At 39.7% G+C, this 24,209-nt stretch overlaps 1 pseudogene across 1 annotated transcript in view; it reads left to right on the forward strand.

The window, feature by feature from the left end:
* The window catches only part of LOC306847942 (voltage-dependent L-type calcium channel subunit alpha-1D-like), a 107,870-nt pseudogene that overhangs the window by 60,930 nt on the left and 22,731 nt on the right, over positions 1-24,209 (forward strand). The window contains exons 13-27 of the transcript in view: positions 226-433; positions 1,201-1,321; positions 3,060-3,175; positions 4,534-4,666; positions 11,872-12,001; positions 13,442-13,501; positions 14,294-14,400; positions 14,482-14,569; positions 15,754-15,861; positions 15,950-16,002; positions 16,077-16,223; positions 20,585-20,786; positions 20,874-21,032; positions 22,732-22,842; positions 22,959-23,036. The product of the transcript in view is annotated as a voltage-dependent L-type calcium channel subunit alpha-1D-like (transcript). The remainder of the gene's footprint in view (positions 1-225; positions 434-1,200; positions 1,322-3,059; positions 3,176-4,533; positions 4,667-11,871; positions 12,002-13,441; positions 13,502-14,293; positions 14,401-14,481; positions 14,570-15,753; positions 15,862-15,949; positions 16,003-16,076; positions 16,224-20,584; positions 20,787-20,873; positions 21,033-22,731; positions 22,843-22,958; positions 23,037-24,209) is intronic.

Below are 24,209 nucleotides of genomic sequence, written 5' to 3' on the forward strand. Positions count from 1 at the left end.
CACTGCAGGGCCAGTTAAAATAAGTAAGCTAGATTACTAAACATTTTTTTTTCAAGGATCCCACATGTCCAACTGGTAGTATTGCTCTTGAAGAGTCAATAAAAATCAAACTACAAGCCAAAGTTCTGTTGAAATTGTTGTAACAGATGTTGTTTTTTGATGACATTAAAAAAAATAATTAAAATATCTGTTGCTGGTTGTATTGAGTGTTTTTTCTGTTTCTAGTCACTGGGCGTCTCTGAGTAACCTGGTGGCATCTCTTTTGAACTCCATGAAGTCCATCGCGTCGCTGCTGCTGTTGCTCTTCCTCTTCATCATTATCTTCAGTTTGCTTGGCATGCAGCTCTTCGGCGGAAAGTTTAACTTTGACGAGACTGTTACCAAGCGGAGCACTTTTGACAACTTTCCTCAAGCCCTGCTGACTGTCTTTCAGGTGTGTGTGTGTGTGTACACTACCGTTCAAAACTGTAAAGAAATGTATTGCTTACCAAGACTACATTTATTTGATCAAAACTATAGTGAAAACAGTAATATTGTGAAATAATATTACAATTTAAAATATCTGTTTTAACTGTCTATTTTAATATAATTTAAAATTAAATTTATTCCTATGATGGCAAAGCTGAATTTTCAGCATCTTTACTACAGTCACATGATCCTTCAGAAATCATTCTAATATGCTGATCTGGTACCATTCTTAAGATACTTTGGTAGTTAAGAAAGTTCAACAGAAAATTGTTTATTTTAAATCTTTTTTTCAAAACAATGTGCAAGTCTGTATTATTACCCAACCTTTTAAACAGTAGTTTTTTATTTACACAAATCTGCATATTTAAAGACTTGTTCATATTCTGCTCCTGCCTTTCTTAAAATACCATGGTATGAATGATAGTACTGTACTGCTATTCCTTGAAGTACCACGGAATATTTTGCAAATACCTACTGTAATCACAAAATACCATGTAATATATCAGTCTGTTACAATCACACACATTATGCATATAATGTAATGTATAGCTGGTTTGGCATTATTTGGATAGTTCACAACATGAACATTAAGTTTGCATGGAAGCAGCATGTAGAAACAGCAGAAACAGTTTTAGATGCAGCACATAAAGCCAGACAGCCAGTAGAACACAGCATGACATGCTGTGTCAAATAACCGTTTGTAAATATGTACATTTTTTTCTTGCTCATCAGATCCTGACGGGTGAGGATTGGAATACAGTGATGTATGATGGGATCATGGCGTACGGGGGTCCCTCCTCCTCAGGCATGCTCGTGTGCATCTACTTCATCATCCTCTTCATCTGTGGAAACTGTATCTTTTCTTCTGTTCAGCCCATTTGAACTCACATCCTTACTGTATAAAATTTCTTAGACTGTGCTGAACTGACCAAACAAGCAGCTGAAGAATGAAATGAAAGCTGTTCTGCTGATTTGTAGTGATTAAAGCAAAAGCGTATGTTTAAAGATACAATGGGCAATGAAATGAACTTTCTACATTTCGGGCCTAAAGTGACCAAAAACATAAACACAAATCTTGATTTCACACATTGTTGCATTCTGAAAAGTGTCTGACCACATTTCTTAAAGGAGTCATGAACTGCCTTTTTATTATGTTGTACTGTTCTCTGAGGGCCACTTATAATGTTATCAAAAATGTCATAATTTAGAAGTAATAGGCTATTTTCTGTCCTGTTTTTGACCTCATCAGAACGCTCTGCTTGATTTCATAGCTTTCAGTCACGTGACCGGCTCGAAGACTTGGAGGGAAAAACATCCATAGAAATGCAGCACAAGCGTGTCAGTTTTTCATCTATGTCCCAGCCGCAAATATTTAGATCACCTCTCAAAAGAATAAAACAAAGGTATTTCTGAACAAAATGCAAGTTTTGGCCATTTGCAATCCATATTAAGCACCCGCGGCAATATTTCAGTCATAAACAGTGTGACAAAACATTGTAAAAACACTTAAAGTGCCTTAATATATTTAAAACAGTAATATTAAAAGATCAAATTCAGTAATCACCATATTAATGATGAATAGTTTACACAGGCAAGCAGATGAGGCCGGAATATGAACGCAATCCGTTTAATGCTTCAGTGTTTTCCTTCTAATGGTTTTCTATGGGAAACCACTTAATGTGAAACTTTGCACATTGTGTTTATATTCTGTCTTCATCCTCTTGCCTGTACAAAATATACATCATCAATAAGGTATTTACTGAATTTCGCCTTTAAATACCTGTGTTTTACTACATTACTACTTCATGCAACCTGCGTAAAAATAGCTGGCGGTCAGTGGAGCAAAGCTTCGTTTTGCCCTCCAGGTGGGCGTTCCTATAAGGGTGTGACGACTAAACGCCCACTGCTGTGATTGGCTAACAGTTGTGTATGTTTGACAGTGACATTCCTCATAGATGGAAGCTGCTGTGATTTAGGTCAAAAACACATAAATAACTCAATACATAAACGATCTGTTTAACAGACAAAGCAATAGTGATCACTTAATAAAAACACACTTGTGTTGCGACATTACTGCCGGATCCAATATGATCGCACAGCATCATCTTTCAGTTTCAATCTTTCTGAAAATCCTGCATCAAATTATTATTTGTTTATAAATGAATCCGCGGTAAAATGAAGTAAACAAAGGGCCGGTATGATTCTATCTTGCGTTTTTTACCATTCCCACACAAGCATGACACTTCTGACTTTACCTTGTTGCATTTATTGCAGCATGCAAACAGAAGTGCGTTCTCTTGCTCTCGCATACAGCTAAAAAGCACTGAAAATATCCAACCCTGCAACTATAAGCCAATTATCTTCAATAGACAAATAACATTCTGTACCTTAAAGCAATACATTTAAGTAACTTTTATTTTGTTATTAGACATTACATATATGGACTGAGCTCAGCTGAACTTCTGTCATGGTGGAGCAACAGTTGGAAGAAAATGGCAAGGGTTCTTGCCTGCGTTTGTACTTTCTCTTTCAAAATTGGATTGGGAGAGAACTGAATGTGTTCCTTTTAATTTCTTAACACATCTAAACAGACATCTTACTGAACGTCTTCTTGGCCATTGCTGTGGATAACCTGGCAGATGCTGAAAGTCTGAACTCGGCCCAGAGAGAGGAAGAGAAGAGGAACAAGAGGAAGAAAAGCAGGTAAGTGCTCCTCTCTGATATCTTGAGAAGCGTTTCATTCAGATACGGAGCACAAACATCTGCTAACATACAGAGTGTGTTTTGTGTAGGAGTATGAGCATATACAAGAAAGATGGTGACGATGGAGACGTAAAGGTGGGTGACATGGCTCTCTGGAATACTTGACTAGTCATGTGTTTATTTCTTTGGTAAGTAGCTGTACTGAACATTATCACAAAATGCTGCTGAGGGTCAAAATACCACCCGGACAGGGCTTATGTTCTGTCGATCTGTGCTACCCTGTCAGATTTGGCTACCTCCCATTAAAACACCAATTCGACAACGAAAAATTCTAGCTGTCAAATTATGGTTTATTAACGTCCACACCTACACCTACCCCAACCCTAAGCCTACCCTTACAGTAATGCAAATACAGTAATTATGTGTAGTTTAGGGTTGTGGCTAAGAAGGGATACAGCTACGGACGGAAATCAACAATAAATACATTTTTCTACCTATTAGATTGTGTTTTATTAAAGGGTTAGTTCTCACAAAAAATGAAAAATCTGTCATTAATTACTCACCCTCATGTCGTTCCAAAACTATATAAGACCTTCGTTCATCTTCAGATATATTGAATATGTAATCAAAAAAAAAAAAAAAGTGTGCGCATGCTGAACGTAAAGCAACGCTGATTACGTTCTGGGATACTCTCCAAAATGGTGAAAGACGGTAACTCGGGTAGCTTTAACGGTAACTTTGCGCACAAAAAGTATTTTCGTAGCTTCGTAAAATTACGGTTGAACCGTTGATGTCACATGGACTATTTTAACGATGTCCTTGCTATGTTTCTGTGCGTTGATCGCGGTAATATCCTTTGCTGTCTATGGAGGGTCTGAGAGCTCTCGGAATGCATCAAAAATATTTGTGTTCCGAAGATAAACGAAGGTCTTTTGGGTTTGGAACGACATGAGGGTGAGTAATTAATGACAGAATTTTCATTTTTGGGTGAACTTACCCTTCAACTTCTACACCGACACCAACCCTAAACCTACCCCTTACAGTAAAGCAAATACAGTAACTATTGTTGTTCAGCTTTAGAAAACGAACGTGATATTGATGTGCGCATGCCCAGTAAGCCCTGGTAGGACAATCTGACCAAAATATCAGGTCATTTACTATGTTATAATGAGCAGATGGCTCTACGTTATCACAATTAATGAGGTCCATTGGTTGCAGGCATCTGATGATCAGGAGGGTGATCAGGATCAGACAGACGAAATGATCGACTCCTCAGGTGAACCTCTAATAGTATTTACCCCTCAGCTCTGCACATGAGCTCCAGTAATGTCAGCTGATCGCTGTGATTGTGTTTGGATGTAGAAGAGGATGAGGAAGATGAGCCCGAGGTACCACCAGGCCCGCGGCCGCAGAGGCTGTCAGAGCTGAGCCTCAGAGAAAAGACGCCACCCATCCCAGAGGGCAGCGCCTTCTTCATCCTTAGCAACACCAACCCGTAGGTCATACAAATCTTTAAAGGGATAGTTCACTCAGAAATTAGATCTCTACCATCATTTGGTCACCCCCATTCTAAATCAGTATGACTTTATTTACATTTACATTTTTTAATTTAGTAGACACTTCTATCCAAAGTCACTTACAAATGTGGAACATCACAAGCAATTTATCATAACATATGCATAGTACAAAATGGCATGTTTAAAGTAGAAGTTAGGGTCACACTTTAGAATAGAGCTGATAAAATGTAAAAACTGTAACTTGAATGCAATGTAAGTCGCTTTGGATAAAAGCGTCTGCTAAATGCATAGATGTAAATGTAAAATTAATAGGTAACACTTGTTAACTATTATCTACAACTTTTCCCTCCATAAATTCTTAATTTGCTGCTTATTAATAGTTAGTAAGGTAGTTGTTAAGTTTAGGTATTGGGTAGGATTAGGGATGTAGAATAAGGTCATGTAGAATAAAGCATTAATATGTGCTTAAGTACTATTAATAAATGGCTAATATTCTAGTAATATGCATGCTAATAAGCAACTAATAGATGTAATCATAAAATACAGTGTTACCAAAATTAGATTAGTACACAAGCTACAGCAGAAGTACAGTTTTTTCCCCCACATTAATCTACACTTCATATACCATAACGACAAAGCAAAAAATAGGGTTTTAACATATTTAAACATTTATTTAAAATAAAAAACTTAAATGATTCCATTGCATAAGTATTCATACCCTTATCCAGGACAGCTGAAATTTAGCCCAGGAGCATTCATATTGTATGTAGATGTTACTACACTTTGAGTGAAGTTAACCTGTGCCAAATTCAATTGAATGGGTATGATTTGGACAGACACACACATCTTAATAAAAGGTCTAACCAAGCCCTGAAGTAAAAAAAAATAAATAATAATAATAATAATAATAATAACTGCCTATAGAGCTCAGAAACAGGTTTGCGTCAAGCCACACATCTGGGGAAGAGTTCAGAAAAAATTCTCACAATAAAACATTTCTGGAGAAACCTGAAAATGTCTGTCAGCCCCCATCCAACCTGACAGAGCTTGAGAGCTGAAGAGGTGAGGAGAAGAATGGCAGATAATTGCCAAATGCAGATGTGCAAAGCCTTTCGCATCATACTCAAAAAGACTTGAGACTGTAAAGGTGCTTCAACCAAATACTGAGTTAATTATTGTTAATTATTATTGTGCATGGAGTGTAGACTGATGTGGAAAAAAGGAATTTAAAGCAGTTTAACATAAGGCAGCAACGTAACAAAACATGAAAAAAAGGAATGGGTATGAATACTTTCGCAAGGCACTATACAGTGCCCTCCAAAAGTATTGGAACAGTAAAGACACAATTGCTCTGTTGGCTGTGGAGTCAAAACATTTGCAAATATGATTAAAAGATGAATATGAGACAAAACTACAGAATGTCACATTTTATTATTGGGTGATTCAACATAGATGTTTTACCAGCTAAGAAGTTCAGCACTTTTAGAGTTTCATCCCTCTATCTGATGTGAGCATAAGTATTGGGACAGTTGCCTCACAGGTCTTTCTAAGTGATCAGCTGTGTCCTGTTGCATTAATTCTTCAGATATTAAAAGCAGGGAATGTGTCGTATCAGTTATATCCATTACTTCTGTATTCTGAATCTTGCATTCAATGATGACACACACAAACCAGGATAAAGATGAGGGAGCTGACTTTGAGAGGAAAGCAAGCAATTTGAATGCTAAAAGAAAAGGAAGTCAATTAGAGCTCTAGCAAAAACAAAGGGCATGGAGAAATCAAGAGTTTGGAAACCACCAGCAACCAACAACTACCTGATCAGCTGAAAAACCAACAGTAGTTGATGACAGACAAATCATAAAAGCTGTGAAAATGAACCCTAAAAGACGTGTCTGTAAAATCACCAACAACTTCCAGAAAGCTGGGGTGATGCTCTGACAATCTACTGTCCTCAGGAGACTTTCACACAGAATTACAGATGCTACACAGCAAGATGCAAACCTTTGACCAGTACCAAAAATAGAAAGGCAAGATTAGAGTTTGCGAAAAAGCACAAAGGTGAGCCAGAAGAGTTTTGGAACTGTGTTTATGGACCGACGAGACAAAGATGAACCTTTATCTAAGTGATGGGAAAGCACTAATGTGGAGGAAAAAAGGGAACTGCAAATGATCCCAAGCATACAGCCTCATCCGTAAAGCATGGTGGAGGTGGTGTCATGGCATGGGCATGCATGGCTGTCTCTGGAACAGGCCCTCTCAACTTTACTGATGATTTAATGTATGATGACAGTAGCAGAATGAATTTACAGAAGGGTACAAAACCATCTTGCCTACCAATATTCAAGAAAATGCCACCAGATTCATTGGGAAGTGCTTCATATTGCATCAGGACAATGACCCAAAACACCCTGCCAGTTCAGTCAAGGAATTTATAAGGGGAAAGAAATGGAAAGTCTTAGACTGTCCAAGTCAATCTCCAGATTTAAATCCGATTGAACATGAATTTCACCAGATGAAGAGGAGAGTAAAGGCAGACACTCCACAAAACAAGCAACAATTGGAATTGGCTGCATTAAAAGCTGGGAAAAGTATTTCAAAGGATGAGACCAAGAGTCTGGTGATGTCTGTGGGTCACAGACTCACTGCTGTGATTGTGCACAAGGGATCTGCAACTAAATCGCCCGCTCCGTACTCGGATGAGCCCAATTCATGCTGGTCATTTTTGTCCCAACGCTCACTCATCTTCGCTCTCCAGCCATCCTGTTTTCCCACGGAGCTTTCCAGGGTAGCTTATGTCATTACGCTCTTGGTGGGTCAAGCGACGGAGTGGGGCACTGCCATGTGGGATGGCGAGCATGCCTGCTGTCAGTTGTTGGAGGCGTTCTCGGAGGAGTTGCGCAAGGTGTTTGATCGCTCGGCTCGGGGATTTGAGGTGGCAATCGCCTTGTCACTGCTTCAGCAAGGCGAGCAGTCCATGTCCGGTTACTCCATTGAGGTTCGTACGCTTGCCGCCTCCTGTGGCTGGAACGAGAAGGCACTCTGGGATCATTTCCTCCACGGCTTGGCAGAGCATGTGAAGGACGAGATCTATTCCCTTGAGCTGCCTGCGGGCTTGGATGGGTTGATCGACCTCGCCATTCGAGTCGACGACTGGATCGCTCTCCGTTCCCGGCACCGAAGAGGGGGATTTCCCCGCGAGTGTGTCACGGGGGCCGAGTCGACAACAGCTTGTGACACGCTGTCTCAACGCCTCGTCCTCCCGGAGGAGAAGCCTATGCAGGTCGGAAGAGCACGGTTGACTGTGGGGGAGCGACGCCATCGCTTGGCCAATCAGCATTTTCCCCGGTCATGTCTTGTTCTGTGTTGCAGGAGGAGCCGGTGAGCCTGGCGAATGTACCGGAGGCTTACCATGACTTGAGAGCGGTGTTCAGTAAGTCCCGAGCTTCATCTCTACCTCCGCACCGCCAGTACGACTGTGCGATTGACCTGTTGCCTGGCACTTCCCCACCTAAGGGGCGCCTTTACTCTCTGTCCGGACCAGAGAGGGAGGCCATGGAGAGATATATACACGATTCTCTGGTAGCAAGCATTATCCGTTCCTCTTCCTCTCCAGCTTTCTTCTTCGTGGAGAAGAAGGATGGTTCGCTGCGCCCCTGTATAGACTATCGGGGGTTGAATGACATCACGGTAAATAATCGTTATCCTTTGCTGTTGATGTCGTCGGCCTTCGAACTCTTGCTGGGGGCAACCATCTTTACGAAGTTGGACCTCCGCAGTGCTTATAACTTGGTTCGGATTAGGGAGGGGGACGAATGGAAGACCGCCTTTAACACCCATTCTGGGCATTTTGAATACCTTGTCATGCCGTTTGGCCTTTCAAACTCCCCGGCGGTCTTCCAGGCACTCGTCAACGACGTGCTCAGAGACGTGTTTGTTTTTGTTTACATCAACGATATCCTGATTTTCTCCCAGAATGAGTGTGATCATGTCCAGCACGTCAGGCGAGTGCTCCAGCGGCTGCTGAAGAATCGTTTATTCGCCAAGGTGGAGAAGTGTGAGTTTCACGCACGGTCGGTTCCGTTCCTGGGGTTTATTCTCTCGCCTGAAGGTATCCGAATGGATCTTGCCAAGGTAAAAGCTGTTGCTGATTTGCCCACCCCAGATAGTTGTAGAGCGGTCCAGCGTTTTCTGGGGTTTGCCAATTTTTACAGGCGGTTCATTCTGAACTTTAGTCAGGTCGCCCTTCCTTTGACGGATCTCACCTCCACTAAGAAACGATTCTGTTGGTCGTCGCAAGCCCAAACTGCATTTGAGAGCTTGAAGGCTTCCGTTTTAACGACCCCCGACCCGTCTCGGCAATTTATGGTGGAGGTGGATGCATCCGAGGTGGGGGTTGGGGCAGTTTTGTCTCAGAGATCATCTTCAGACGAGAAAATACACCCCTGTGCCTTTTTTTCTCATCGTTTAACCCCCAAGGGACAGAACTACGACATCGGGAATAGGGAGTTACTAGCTGTCAAGCTGGCACTGGAGGAGTGGCGTCACTGGTTAGAGGGTGCGGAGTTTCCATTTATTGTTTGGACTGACCATAAAAATCTGGAGTATATCCGCACCGCTAAAAGAATAAATTCCAGGCAGGCTCGCTGGGCATTATTTTTTGGACGTTTCAGGTTTACCATTTCGTATTGCCCGGGCTCTAAGAATGGTAAACCTGACGCGCTGTCGCGGATGTTTGAGGCTAAGGCTAGTCCCTCCCCCCCTGTGGCTATTCTGCATCCTGAACGGGTTGTGGCGGCGGTCACCTGGGGGGTGGAGTCCAAGGTCCGCACTGCGCTACGCGGCGCTATTGTTCCCGAGGGATGCCCAGAGAGTCTGCTGTTCGTGCCCGAGTCAGTCCGAACTGCCGTCCTACAGTGAGGCCACTCCTCTAGCCTAGCGTGCCACCCTGGAGCGACTCGTACGTATAGGTTAATCAAGCAGCGTTTTTGGTGGCCGTCCGCGGAGCGGAATGCTCGACGGTTCGTGTCAGCCTGTCCGATTTGCGCAGCGGGTAAGGGCTCCAATCGACCCCCAAGTAGGGCTACTCCAGCTGCTGTCGGTCCCTTCGCGACCCTGGTCAAACATAACGATGGATTTTGTTACTGGCTTGCCCCCTTCTAATGGCAAGACGGTAATCCTCACTGTGGTGGACAGGTTCTCAAAGGCGACCCACTTTATTCCCCTCCCCAAATTACCCTCAGCGAGGGAGACAGCGACTATTGTCTTGGATCACGTGTTCCGTATTCATGGCCTCCCGGTGGACGTGGTTTCTGACAGGGGTCCCCAGTTTGTGTCTAAATTTTGGACAGAGTTCTGTCGACAGCTGGGGGCGACTGCAAGCCTATCCTCCGGATATCACCCGCAGACAAATGGTCAGGCTGAGCGTGCCAACCAGGACTTGGAGAGTGTGCCAAACCGTCATCTTGGAGTTCCAGGTTAACCATGGTCGAGTATGCGCATAACTCCCTCCCTGTGTCGTCTACGGGTTTATCTCCCTTCCAGTGCTGTTTAGGCTACCAGCCACCATTATTCCCCTCTTAAGAATCCGATGCCGTTGTTCCTTCCGCGCATGCGTTTATTCAGAGATGCCTCTGTACTTGGAGGATCGCCAGAGAAGCCCTCACTCGGACTCGCGAGAGGAACAAGGTGTCGGCGGACCGTCACCGTACCAAGCCCCCACTTTACGTGTATGGTCAAAAGGTCTGGTTGTCTTCTAAGCACATCAACTTCAGACTTCCCTCGCGTAAACTGGGACCCAAATTTGTTGGACCATTTAGGATTTCTAAAGTGCTCAGTCTGGTGACGGTGCGGCTCAAATTAACCCCTCAGTTTAAAAAGATCCACCCGGTTTTCCATGTTTCTAAGATCAAGCCCGTCTTTCGCTCTCCCCTCCAGCCCCTGATCTCCGGCCCTCCGCCTCCTAGACTCATCGAGGAGTTGCCAGCCTATACGGTGCGGCGGCTCATTGATGTGAGGCGTAGGGGTAGAGGTTACCAATACCTGGTAGACTGGGAGGGTTATGGTCCGGAGGAGAGATGTTGGATTCCGGCTCGCAACGTTCTGGACCGCGCTCTCATTGATCAGTTTCATCAGCGTCATGGTGAGTCCTCCGGGGACGCATCCTGAGTTGGGGGGTACTGTCACAGTTCAGGGTGCCTTCTCGGCTCCTCGTGCTGTCTGTGTTGTCCTGTCATGTTCGGCAGCTCGTGGTCTGGGCAATCAGTGCTGATCGTGCAGCGGGAGGGCACGGATCACGAGCTGACTCTCCCCCACCTGTCGCTCATTCCCCCATTCCCATATATGTCCCTGTTTTTCCGTTCCTCGTTGTGAGTAGATTGTTTTGTCCGTATTCGTGTTGTGTGTATGAGAATCTCACTTCTCAATTATTTTGTGTTTTGGTGGCGAAAATAAAAGTTTTCTCCTGCTCAACTCTGCATCTGAGTCCTTCTTCACTCTCGCCGTGACAATAATAGCTTTTAATCTTTTATATCTGCCTTATATTCAACTGTCCCAATACTTATGCTCACATCAATGAGTGGGATGAACTCTAAAAGTGCTGTTCTTTTTATTTGGTAAAACATGTATGTGTTGAAACGGCTAATACTAAAATGTGACATTCTCTAGTTTTGTCTCATATTCATCTTTTAATCATATTTGCAAATGTCTTGACTCCACAGCCAACAGAGCAATTTTGTCTTTACTGTTCCAATACTTATGGAGGGCACTGTATATGCTTGTGAACACTTTCTTTTTTCAGTGGTTACAAGAGCAGATGTTTAGCAGAATGTTCACGCTGCTCTTTTACATGCAAGCACAACAAAAGATGATTAAATACTGATTTAAATGTACTGTAATGCTGTATAAATGTACTGATTAATACTGTAATCTGACGCTATTATAAAGTTTGGTTTTTGAAGTACAAGTTTAGGTCACTTAAGTGGCCTTATATTTTATTATGTTTACATAATCTTCAAGTATAGTTTTTAAAAATATACTTTTAAGATTAGAAGTACATTACAAATACCCACCTCTAATACAAATAAGAACACTTCTTTTTCACAAGGCATTTCAAAAACATCTTTTGGACTGCCATATTGTTCATTCTCACACACTATTGTCCGTTTCACCTCTGTCTATAACGCAGGATCCGTGTGGCATGCCATCGGCTCATCAATCATCAGATCTTCACCAACCTCATCCTCATTTTCATCATGCTGAGCTCCGTCTCGCTGGCAGCCGAGGACCCCATCCGTAACTTCTCTGCCCGAAACATTGTAAGACAGTCAAGAAAAACCTGCACGATCAAAACACTGTGTCATCTGTTCTTCTTAATAGCGTAACATACACAAATATGAGGAAAATTGGAATTTCTTCTTTAAACACAAAGGCTAATTATGCAGCATCATTTTCACAGTTTGAAGGAATACTTTTCCAAACAGGAATTCACAAGATGCTTCAAATGCAGATTCACTGTTTACCTATTGAATCATTTGACTGATCCAGTGAACACATGATAGGGTACAACGGGGCTAAAGGTGCCTTTGATATTATTTTCAGATAATCCAAAACATTCACTTTTCAAGATGCACGTTAATATTTGTCTCATCCTTGGTGCGATGTTTGCGCAGCAGCGCAAAGTTGATTCTGTGCTTATTTGATCTAATATTTTATATTTGTTGTAGATTTAAGTAGCAAATGAGAATCACTAAAGTTAATGCATATATTTTGAGACAAAGGTCTTCTTAACAATTTTCAGTTTTAAGATAATTAAAGCAACAGTTTTTAAATAACGAAAGAATATGTAAAAGTATGGTGTTTTTGGGGTAAAACACGCCCCTGCTGTTGGGGCTAAAGGAACACAGTAATCAACATGATAATTAATAGATCACTGACTTTTCCATTTGTTGACATGACATGGTTAGATTCAGATGGTAAATATCATATATCATGTTGGGTGTCCATGTTAGAGATAATAACCATGTTTCGAATGAAACCATCATATTTAAAAACATGATATTAATCATTTCATATAATAAAATATCATCTGTTGTTACTACTGTAAATCTATATTCAATTGTTATTGGATCTCCTTCAATACTTTCTGCATCTTTATTTAATAAAATGATTCTGTTTCTGTATTTTAAAATATATTTTTTATATTAACATATTTTAATGACAGTATATTTATTGAACAAAAAATAATTATTTTATTTTTCAAAATAAGCAGAAAATAGTACAAACTTTGCTAAAGTGATTGTTTTGAACAAGTATTAACTTTTACTATTAACTAAATGATGAAGTATTAACATTATCAATCAAGTATTGTCAAGTATTAACATTATAAAAAAAAAAAAAAACATTATTTTAGCTGAAGTATTTGTATCAATATCATGTGCCCCGTGTGTGGGGTAAAAGGCCCCTCTTGCCACCTCATACATTTATACGATTTTTTAACACCATATTGAATTTAACACGTCTATTAACTAGATAGTAATAACTAGGTAATATTTAGCATATGCACATTGTAATGTCAGTGGATGATGGGCTCCAGCTGAGTCTGGTTCCTCTCAGTATGTTTTTTCTTTATTTGGCTGCTCACTTAAACGGCTTTAAGATATTAATGCTTTGAAACAACATGGATTGTGAAGGAGCTGCAGAAATAAAATAACTTGAACTGACTGATTTTTGTTGTTGTTGTTGCGTTCTCTGTGCAGGTTCTTGGTTATTTTGACTATGCCTTCACTACTATATTTACAGTGGAGATCTTGTTGAAGGTAAAGACTCCTATATTATTTCCATCTGCACACTATTCAATGTGACTATAACTCAGTAACACTTTACTTGAAGGGGTGTGCATAAGACTGACATGACACCTTCATAATCATGACATGACACACGTCATGAATATGAAGGTTTTTTATGCAGGTTTATGACAACTGTCATTAAGTGTCATTCGCTCAGTTATGTCATTTTTAATACAAAGATGACATTATTTGACCTAACCCTACCCCTACCCTTACCCCTAGTCCATAACAAAGACATCTCAAACAATGTCATCTTTGCATTAAAAATGACATAACTGAGCGAATGACACTTAATGACAGTTGTCATAAACCTGCATAAAAAACCTTCATATTCATGACGTGTGTCATGTCATGATTATGAAGGTGTCATGTCAGTCTTATGCACACCCCTTCAAGTAAAGTGTAACCTATAACTCTCTTACCTGTTCTAGTTTATAAAGGTGTGCTTTACTAGTTTCTTATTTGGGGTTATTGAGTTGGACAGGAATTTACAACCCAAATCACTTTTATTGACTACTGTTTCTATTAAATATACAGTGCCCTCCAATAGTATTGGAACAGTAAAGACAAAATTGCTCTGTTGGCTGTGGAGTCAAGACATTTACAAATATGATTAAAAGATGAATATGAGACAAAACTACAGAATGTCACATTTTATTATTAGCCGTTTCAACACATACACTGTAAATGTAATAAATACAATTTGAAAGAATTTGTTTAGCTTCAAGCAGTTTATTCACTCGTCTTTGTTGTGTTCATCAGATGACTGCGTTTGGTGCTTTCCTTCACAAAGGAGCTTTCTGCAGAAATTACTTTAATTTGCTGGATCTGCTGGTGGTTGGAGTCTCCCTCGTTTCCTTCGGCATACAGTACGTACATATCCCCACACGCATTGCTGGATTATTTTATTCTGTACATTTGAAGTTAGTCACTGTGCTTATGTTCGGCAGATCGTCAGCCATTTCAGTGGTGAAGATCTTAAGAATTCTGCGTGTGCTTCGACCTCTGAGAGCCATCAACAGAGCCAAAGGACTCAAAGTCAGGCACTGCTATCTCTGTTTGACACAAGTATAATGTGAAGCTCACCAGATATAAAAGATTGTGAAGATCTGGGTAAAGGTGCTACAGTATTGGTAATATTCAGAAATAAGGTGCAGAGAAGTCACAAAAGTGTCAGCTGTGAGAGTACACCTTATTTCAACAAATGTAAACATAAACTCAAAGTTTATTTGGACATTATAGATGTTTGAAGGTGATATAATGTAACAGATAACAAAGAAAATTTGACTTTGACTGAAAAAAAGGTAACACTTAATTTTGATAGTCCACTTTAGACATTTTACTAACTAAAAGTAACTTTGCAGCTATATGTCAACTACAAGTCAGAGTATTAGTAGTCTGTCTGCTTAATATCTGCTAAAAAAATATTTTGATAGTGAATCTACTCATTGAGACCCATTAAATTCAATTTTGTTTGGATGCAAACATTAGTCTTGCATTGACATTCTTTATTGAGATTAGGGGTCATGCCATACATGTTTTTTATGTATTATTTCAAAATGCTCTGATAACTGAACAACAAGTTTGGACACTTCCTGTATAGTTAATGCAATTAACTCTTATAAATCAAAATATCAAACAAAATTGACTCATTTAGAAGCTTAAAACTCTTAGGGCCAGATTTACTAACAGCTTGCACCAGCACAAACAGTCTTTTGGTGTTAAAATAGTACTGTCAGGATTGCTCAGTGAAGAATTAGCGCTGAAAAGGCGAGGGCACACTTATTTTTGCACCTGACCTCAATGAATATGCATTTGTAGGAGCTTCCCTTTCAAATGCAAAATTTATGGGAGGAGAGCATTAAAATAAACCACATAACACGATTTACTAACGTTTACGCTCGTCAAATTACTGGTATTTATACCATTATTTAATGCCCAAAAAAGCGTGTCTTAAAGCAGGCAGTAATTTGCGCTGCTCTTGGTAGATTGCGCTGGTCATTTTGGAAATGATCTGCTGCGTCTGTGTTCTTTAATGTGTGTATTGTGAGTAAATCACATGCAGAATTTCCCCCTCCCATCAGCGCTTTTATGGAATTGCGCTCTAATGGCTAATTTTCCCTGTTTAGTAAATCTGGCCCATAATCCCTTACCCGTTTAATTGTAAAATGCACAAATGAACAAAACATTTTTCTCTGCTTTCTCTCTCTCTGCCAATGCAGCATGTGGTTCAGTGTGTGTTTGTGGCCATCAGGACGATTGGGAACATCATGATTGTCACCACACTTCTTCAGTTCATGTTTGCCTGTATCGGTGTGCAGCTGTTTAAGGTGCCCCAGCAAAGCAAGATTTCACATTTAATAAGTGCTATTAACAAGCAGTTTTCATTGTTACATGGTGAAAATGTTTTGTCCTCAGGGGAAGTTCTACCACTGTACCGATGATGCAAAGACAAGTCCAGAGGACTGCAAGTGAGCGAATGAAGTGTTTTACAGTGAATACACAGTGTGTGCATGTGTGTTCTACCATCTTTTTGTCTTTCTAGAGGGACGTATATCGTGTACAGTATTGGTGAGACAGCACTGCCACAAATGCGTGAGAGGATCTGGCACAACAGTGACTTCAACTTTGATAATGTGCTGATGGCTATGATGGCCCTTTTCACCGTCTCAACGTTTGAGGGCTGGCCAGCGTAAGACCATAGCACACACACACACAAACACACACACACACACACACAGGGTTATGTAAAATACCCCCTGCCACACACGTTTTTGCATCTTTCACGAACGATTGCCTCTAAAGGATGTTTTGTTAGATTTAATTGGCTTCTGGTGACAGTTTTGTCCCCAAACTAAAGCTAAGCAAACAGATACACTCACACAAATAACAACTGTTCCCAAATAAAACAATAAACCTACAAAAGCTAAAAATATGAAACTAAGATAAATCCTAAGTACAATAGATTGACAGCTTTTATGCCTAATTGTTATTGTTAAATTGGCAAACAAACATTAGAAGCCATGATTCTAAGTATGATTCTAAAAAATATACTATTTCTTAACATACTTAACTACAATTTCATTGACATTAAAGTATATATTGGTTTACTGTAAATGCTTGTCATTACAGTACACTTAATATACAATATACACAATATGTAATTATGAAATTACATGGCAAAAAATTATGTTCTTACTGGGTATTGTTACGGATATGCTGTTGTGGGAAATAGCGCACGACAAGGAGTAGGAAAAAGGAGTATCTTTATTCGGCTTCAACAACCTTTCCATTGATCAACTTAAGATCAGACAAAGACATAAGGAGAACTGAGGACTTATATAGGGATCAACCAAACGAGGAAACAAGATAATTAATTAAACACAGGTGATGATAATGAATTAATTAACAAGGAACTGATGAGGAAAACCGGAACAAAACCAAATAAGGGCAAACAGGAAACTAGGCGGAAACCAAACTGAGACAGATATCCCCCCCCTGCCGGAAGGTGCGTCCCGCACCGTAACAGTCACATCGGGGAGGGGGACCAGCGGAGGCGCAGGAGAGCTCTTGCAAGGAGCAGGCACTGGAGGGCACTTGCGAGGAGCGGACGGGCTTGCCATATTCTCTGGCTGCGGGCGGGCTTTGGGAAACTCCGACTCGGGATCGACAACTCTCCAGACACCGGATGACCGTCTCCTTCCAATTTAGGTTGGAGGTGTCTGGGAGCTTCATGCGATGGTGGTACGTGATCCCGAGCCGGAACAAAGTCTTGAGGACATGGTCCTCCAGGGCACTGGAGAGGGCGAGCGGCACGAATGGCAATAAATCCTGCTCGGTCATCCATTCTGTTTTGGGTCTGATCTTCTGTTACGGATATGGTGTTGTGGGAAATAGCGCACGATGAGGAGTAGGAAAAAGGAGTATCTTTATTCGGCTTCAACAACCTTTCCATTGATAAACTTAAGATCAGACAAAGACATAAGGATAACTGAGGACTTTTAAAGGTGCCATAGAATGCATTGATACAGTATTTTAAATTGTTCTCTGATATCTACACAGAAGGTATGTGGCTTAGGTAAGGGCAAAAAATCTCCAGAAACGATTTTACATGTCCATTTACAACCCTAGGATTTCTCCCTAGAATGAAACGGTCTGTTATTGGCTTATTTGGCAGGGTCATGAATAATAATGAGCTCTGCTCTGATTGGCTGTTTCACAGTACGGCTCATCAGCAAGAAGGAAGCACAGGGAGGAACATATATATTTAAATACTTTCTCTCGCAGTTATATCGTCGGGTAATTATACTGTATTATAAAACGCGGGCATCAGGGAGCAGTTATTAATATGCGAGGCATTGAAACTGCTTTTGAACGATCCATCGATCGCGCTATAGTTTCACTTTCAAGAGACGCGATCACACAAACTATGTTTACATTATGGAGCAACAGTACTTACCACACATTTCACAAGATCAGATGCTTGTCAGTGGTGCTCAGGATCTGTAAGTCATTCGCCATCATCCTCATCTCTCCTTACTGAGAGTGAAATCTTATGTACTGTAACAGGCTACCGCTAGCAAGGAGCTAACCATGTCCCTTTAGTGGCTCGCGTTATTTGCTTTCTGTGCCTTTCTGAATACAGACACCAACCCATCCCTGCACTTCACACCCCCTGCACGGCCTGGAACATAACATTTATTGTGTTATTTTCGCTGTTGTCCGCGCTTGTTTATTTACAATACCTGCAGAGCTTCTGATGGTTCGGCCGGCTTAGAACAAGGGCGGGTTTATGCAAATGTTGGGGGCGTAGTGATCCCGACTGTTGCGTCACAGTCGGTGTTATGTTCTGATTCGCCTGTTTTTCAGTGGTCTTTTTTAATCACGAGATTTACATATGAAGGAGAAAACTATGGTGTTTGAGGCTCACTGTATGTCATTTCCATGTACAGAACTGTTATTATTTAAATATGCCAGGGTAAAGACAGTTTTTCATTCTATGGCACCTTTAAAGGGATCAACCAAACGAGGAAAGAAGATAATTAATTAAACACAAGTGATGATAATGAATGAATTAACAAGGAACTGATGAGGAAAACCGGAACAAAACCAAATAAGGGCAAACAGGAAACTAGGCGGAAACCAAACCATGACAGCTATTTTTGTCTTGTTTTCTAGTATAAATATCTGAACATAGATTCATAATACATACATATGAATTAAGATGCAGTTAATTGAAAAGCAAAACTTAAGGTATCAAGTCTTGTTTTCTGAAAAAATGTGTCAATATTTTGTTAGTTTTTACTTAAAACAAGAAAACATATCTGCGATGGGGTAAGAAATGTAATCTTAATTCAGAGGCAAAACAAGATTATTTTTCTTACCCCTTTTGCAGATATTTTTACTTGTTTTAAGCAAAAACTAACTAAATATTGATACATTTTTAAATCTTAAGTAATTTTGCTTCTCAAGTAAATGCCTCTTGATTGTTTAATATTTATACTAGAAAACATGACAAAAATACTAAGAAAATATATATATATTTTTTTTTTGGAGTGTATAAAGACATACTTAAATCCTACTCATTCCTGCTAGTTCAGCTAACTGCATTTAATATAAAATTATAGTATAATTTATTTTCATTTAATTGCAGTTAACATTCAATTAAGCGTCCAAAAGCATTACATTCAGTTAACCCTTAAGTAGATATTTTTAAAGTAAAATACTGTATTTTCATAATAAGTACTCTATTTTTAAAAGAATGCTTAAAGCTGCAGTCCGTAACTTTTTGGGGTTAAAAATGATCGGAAATCAATATTTGAGCAAGTACATACCCAGCCAGTGTTCAAAACTATCGCCTTACTTTAGCCTGATTCACAACGCTTATCTTATAATAATGTTTTCTAATTTGAGTGGTACGGGTAGATTTTCGCGGGAAATTCGATTTTAAATTGTCATTACGTCACGTCTGTAAACATAAAGAAGTTGTCCCGGCTGAGGATCCTGCAGGAGGCAGTTCGTTTATAGCCTTTTTTCACAGCAGCTAGAATAATTACATGTATCATTTTGATGGCGGATTGTAATCCAGAAAGGATTATGTGTTTATGCACATGTGAATGAAATTAAATTATATTCCAGTTTTAAACGTGCTTCTGATTACAGATAGCCTGGGATTACACAAGATTTGTATTTTAATATGAAATATGAAATTTGAATAGCATGACAATTAGATTAGACTGTACAGAAATTGAAATCTACACGCTAATACACACTATACTCATTGTCACGCAATGCTAATGTTGTTAACTTTAATCATTTGAGAATAACGTATAACAGTAATAATAATTTGCACGGTTAGATGTGATATGAGCTAACCGATCGTTAGATTTAATCACCATTGGTAGCTTGATTTATTGTAATGTTTTGTTGGTCAGAACAAACGTGGCAGACTTGTTACTTACTTGTTCAGATGGCAATATCTGGTGAAAATTCTTATATGGGTCATATATTCCAAGATATAGACTTGAATCTGTGATTGCGAAGTTCAGTAAACATCCACACCGGTGCAGTGACTGACAGATTGACACACATACTCGTCAAAACATTAGATTCATCCGCGCTGGAGCCGTGCCGGAGCACAACCCCACGCGCGGAAGATAATGCCACACACAGCTGCAATTCCAGGTTTTCAAACAGATGGCGACAAAGAGGCAAAACTTACGGACTGCAGCTTTACGTGTACTTTTTCAAAAGGGTCTGCAAGGATGTGACTATAAAACAGTACAGTATGATTATATTAGCTGCCTGTGTTTTATGAATACAGTACACGTCTGCATTTGACCGATGTATATGTGATAGTAAATGGTTACTAGAACTGTGCTGTAAGTATTTTAATATCACATCACATCGTGGTTCTCAACTGGTGGGTAAATTAGAATAATAAAATGCAACTAGGTAATTGTGTACATTCATGGCAAAATAAATAGACTGAATTACCTCCCACATCTTTTGTTGAAATGCATTGGTCCATCGAGTGTATTTTATCTCCTGCAGCTTGCTGTATAAGGCCATCGACTCCAACAAGGAAAACATGGGTCCCATTTACAACTACCGCGTGGAGATCTCCATCTTCTTCATCATCTACATCATCATCATCGCCTTCTTCATGATGAACATTTTTGTGGGTTTTGTCATTGTCACGTTTCAGGAGCAGGGCGAGAAAGAATACAAGAACTGTGAGCTGGACAAGAACCAGGTCTGCAAGTTCATACAGATATTATTCTGATCCAGCTAGGATATGAATGAAAGACGAGGGTGTGAGTTTTCTTGTGTGTTTTGATAGCGCAAGTGTGTGGAGTACGCTCTGAAAGCCCGTCCGCTGAGGAGATACATCCCTAAAAACCCGTACCAGTATAAGTTCTGGTATGTGGTGAACTCCACGGGCTTTGAGTATGTCATGTTTGTGCTCATCGTCCTCAACACACTGTGTCTGGCCGTTCAGGTGAGTAGACAGATCAGAACATCAGCACTGTTACACAAACACAACGGCATCTTCAGAGAATAGGAAACAGATTGGCATAGCCTAACGCTTTTTGACTTTCTCAGTTTGCGTAAATCCACATGCGGTACAGAGTATACATTTTTCATCCACTTGTCTTGTACAAATATGTCACTTTGTTTCATAAATACAGTGTACACAGTACATGTTTCTTTATTTACCCCAAAAGAATGGAAGTGAAATGTGACAACATGCCCCGTAGGTGGGGTACATGGTAACATCATGTGAGGGACACGTTGTGACATGACCATATGACATCTTAAAATGTTATCAGAAGATCAGATTCTGATCTAATGAGAAAAATATACAAGAAAAACTAAAATGTTTGTTGAATAAAATAAAATAATTTTTTTTTTTAAATAAAAAATAATCTAATTTAATCTAAATCTAATCTGGAGTTTGTCAATGAACACATTGCAACCATGCTTGGGACGGCACCCTGATCACAACACATAGCTATACAGAATAGTTCAAAACGATGCGGAGAAATAGATGAAGAAACACATTCAGATACACTCCCCTCCCTCCACACACAGCGAGGACACAACAGGAGAAAAATAGACCGGCCAAAATGCTTTACATTTCTTGAAATAATAATTTCTAAAAATTAAACATTGACTGTCAGTCTTTATTCACCCATTTCTCATGGTTTCTCATTAAAAATCATAAAACGAAATAGTGTAAATTACATCAGTAATGTCATAGAATAGCATAGTTTAATAATAGCGGGGCACTGGAATTTAAAACTGGTTAGTGTCTTCTGCTAGTTATTATCTAAACTGATGTAAAACAGATTGGAGATTAAAATAATAGCAGATTTGTCTCATTTTAAATGAATACTAAAAACTAAAATAAATGTTCAGCGATATCTTCAAAAGATTTTTGAATTTTGGCAAACTTTTTTTCTCTATATAGTGTTATAGATGGCAACCAGCAAATACGGTATATTTAGTTTTGCTAGCATGTGTGCAAATATTTAAACCACGTCTTACAACTAACCCCATGTTGCAAGAGCTGTAGAGTAAACATCACCCTTTTGAAAAAAACTCAGCTTAAACAATGAAGACACATCACTCCTGGTTTGATAATCTCCAACTATTTACTTTCATGTATTTATTTTGCAGACAATTTTATCCACATGAATATGAGAATGAATAAATATGAGTGCAATAATCAGGTACAGGAAGTAAAAAGCTTTCAGGACAGAGTCGACAGACCTACTGTGAACTCAGTAGAAACTACATTAAAGGAAATTCAACTATAGAAAAACATTATTTCTGTAGAAAAACTATTTTTATAGATGCCCCCCTTAAACGGTACCCATAAGGTGTGTGCAGGTTGAAAACCCCAGCTCTATTCAAGCATATGCAATAAATCCAGCACAAGTCGTGAGTCCTAGAGTAGTACAATGTTGCCCAGATCCGGCCCACATCTGGCCCGCATGGATTTCACACGGGCCAGATGTAGGCCGGATCTGGGCCAAAACTATGTTGCTGTCTGGGTGGTTCTCTGGCGGTTAGGGAATATTTGTATATTTTCTGTTTGGACCTCATGATCTCTATGAATGAGTTTTAAGGACTGTACTATATTCCACATAAAAAAAATTATTTTCTTGTTTTTATTTTCTACGTATCGTACACAGCATCACGGCCAGTCACATCTTTTCAATTATGCAATGGACATTTTGAACATGGTGTTCACGGGGGTCTTTGCAGTCGAAATGATCCTCAAACTGGTTGCCTTCAAACCAAAGGTAGGTCTTTCTTTTGTCTGGCTATAATGCAGTGATGTCAGAGCTCTTGTGCCCCTGTCCTGTGATGTTTAACCCTTCTGCTCTCCTGTCCTCCCCGCCGCTGTCTGTCTGATTAGGGTTATTGTGTGGACCCCTGGAATGGGTTTGATGCTCTGGTGGTGATTGGCAGCGTAGTAGACATCATTCTGAGTCAGGTAGACCCCCGGCTTTCCTCTCGTCTGTCTGACCCTCACTGTTTCTCATCTTTTCTCACCTCTGCTAGTTGGGGCTGTCTGATTTTGTGTCTCGTCCTTCAGCGTGCTGTGCTTATGGATGTATCTGACACTCTTACCTCAGGCGGAATATGCTTTCAGGAAGTCTTGTTTTATACCCAGAGAAAACCATGGTTGCAGAATTTAAGCGACAGCGAAATGCTAAAACATGTCAGATCAGAAGCTATCATATGTGATTATATAGATATATTATAAATGTTTGTGCTGACTAATAAATAATATGGGAGTCTCACAATACCTGTCAAGAACTTGTCATATTTGTCCCCAAAATCATCCTACCAGTGAAGCCTGTTTTAAGACCTTTAAGATTTTTTTCACTTAAAACCCAAATTCAGATGCAGAAAAATGTCTTTGTAGGAAAAAAGTACAAATTATTTTCATGTATTAGTCTACAATATTTATACATCACTGTCATGTGTATTGTTCCTTTAATTTGTAAGGAGTACTGTACAGTCATCCAGTTATTATTGTAAAATAAAGAAAGAAAGAAAGAAATAAAGAAAGCCAGGCCCCGTTTTTCATATGTGCCACTGGACCACAAAACCAGTCATAAGTCATAAGAAAATCTCCTTTAAAGTTGTCCAAATGAAGTTCTTAGTAATGCTTATTACTAATCTAAAATTAAGTTTTGATATATTTACAGTAGGAAATTTACAAAATATCTTCATGGAACATGATCTTTACTTAATATCCTAATGATTTTTGGCATAAAAGATACAATGTATTTTTGGCTATTGCTACAAATATACCCCAGCGACTTAAGACTGGTTTTGTGCTCCAGGGTCATATATGTGGATTTAATCTAGATAAGTCTAGAATTTAGATCCTGCATTCTTTAGAGTTCAGAGTTCAGAGTTGTTGCCACAGCAACAGGTCCGTAAGCTCAAACCTTCTTGAGATCAGGTTTATTTCACGAAATAGGATTAGATTGCAGCTTTTTAAGCGGTGGTGATACTAAAAGTCTGTCCCAGTCTCTGCTTCTTTCTTACAGGAGCACCCTGTTGAGCGAGGGATGATAATGCTAGCATTTTATTTTACAGTCCTGTTACTAATGTACATACTACGTACTTATTATAGTAATTACAATGACTAGTT

The sequence above is a fragment of the Barbus barbus genome (assembly GCF_936440315.1).
Source record: "Barbus barbus genome assembly, chromosome: 28".
NCBI classification, from domain to species: Eukaryota; Metazoa; Chordata; class Actinopteri; order Cypriniformes; family Cyprinidae; genus Barbus; species Barbus barbus.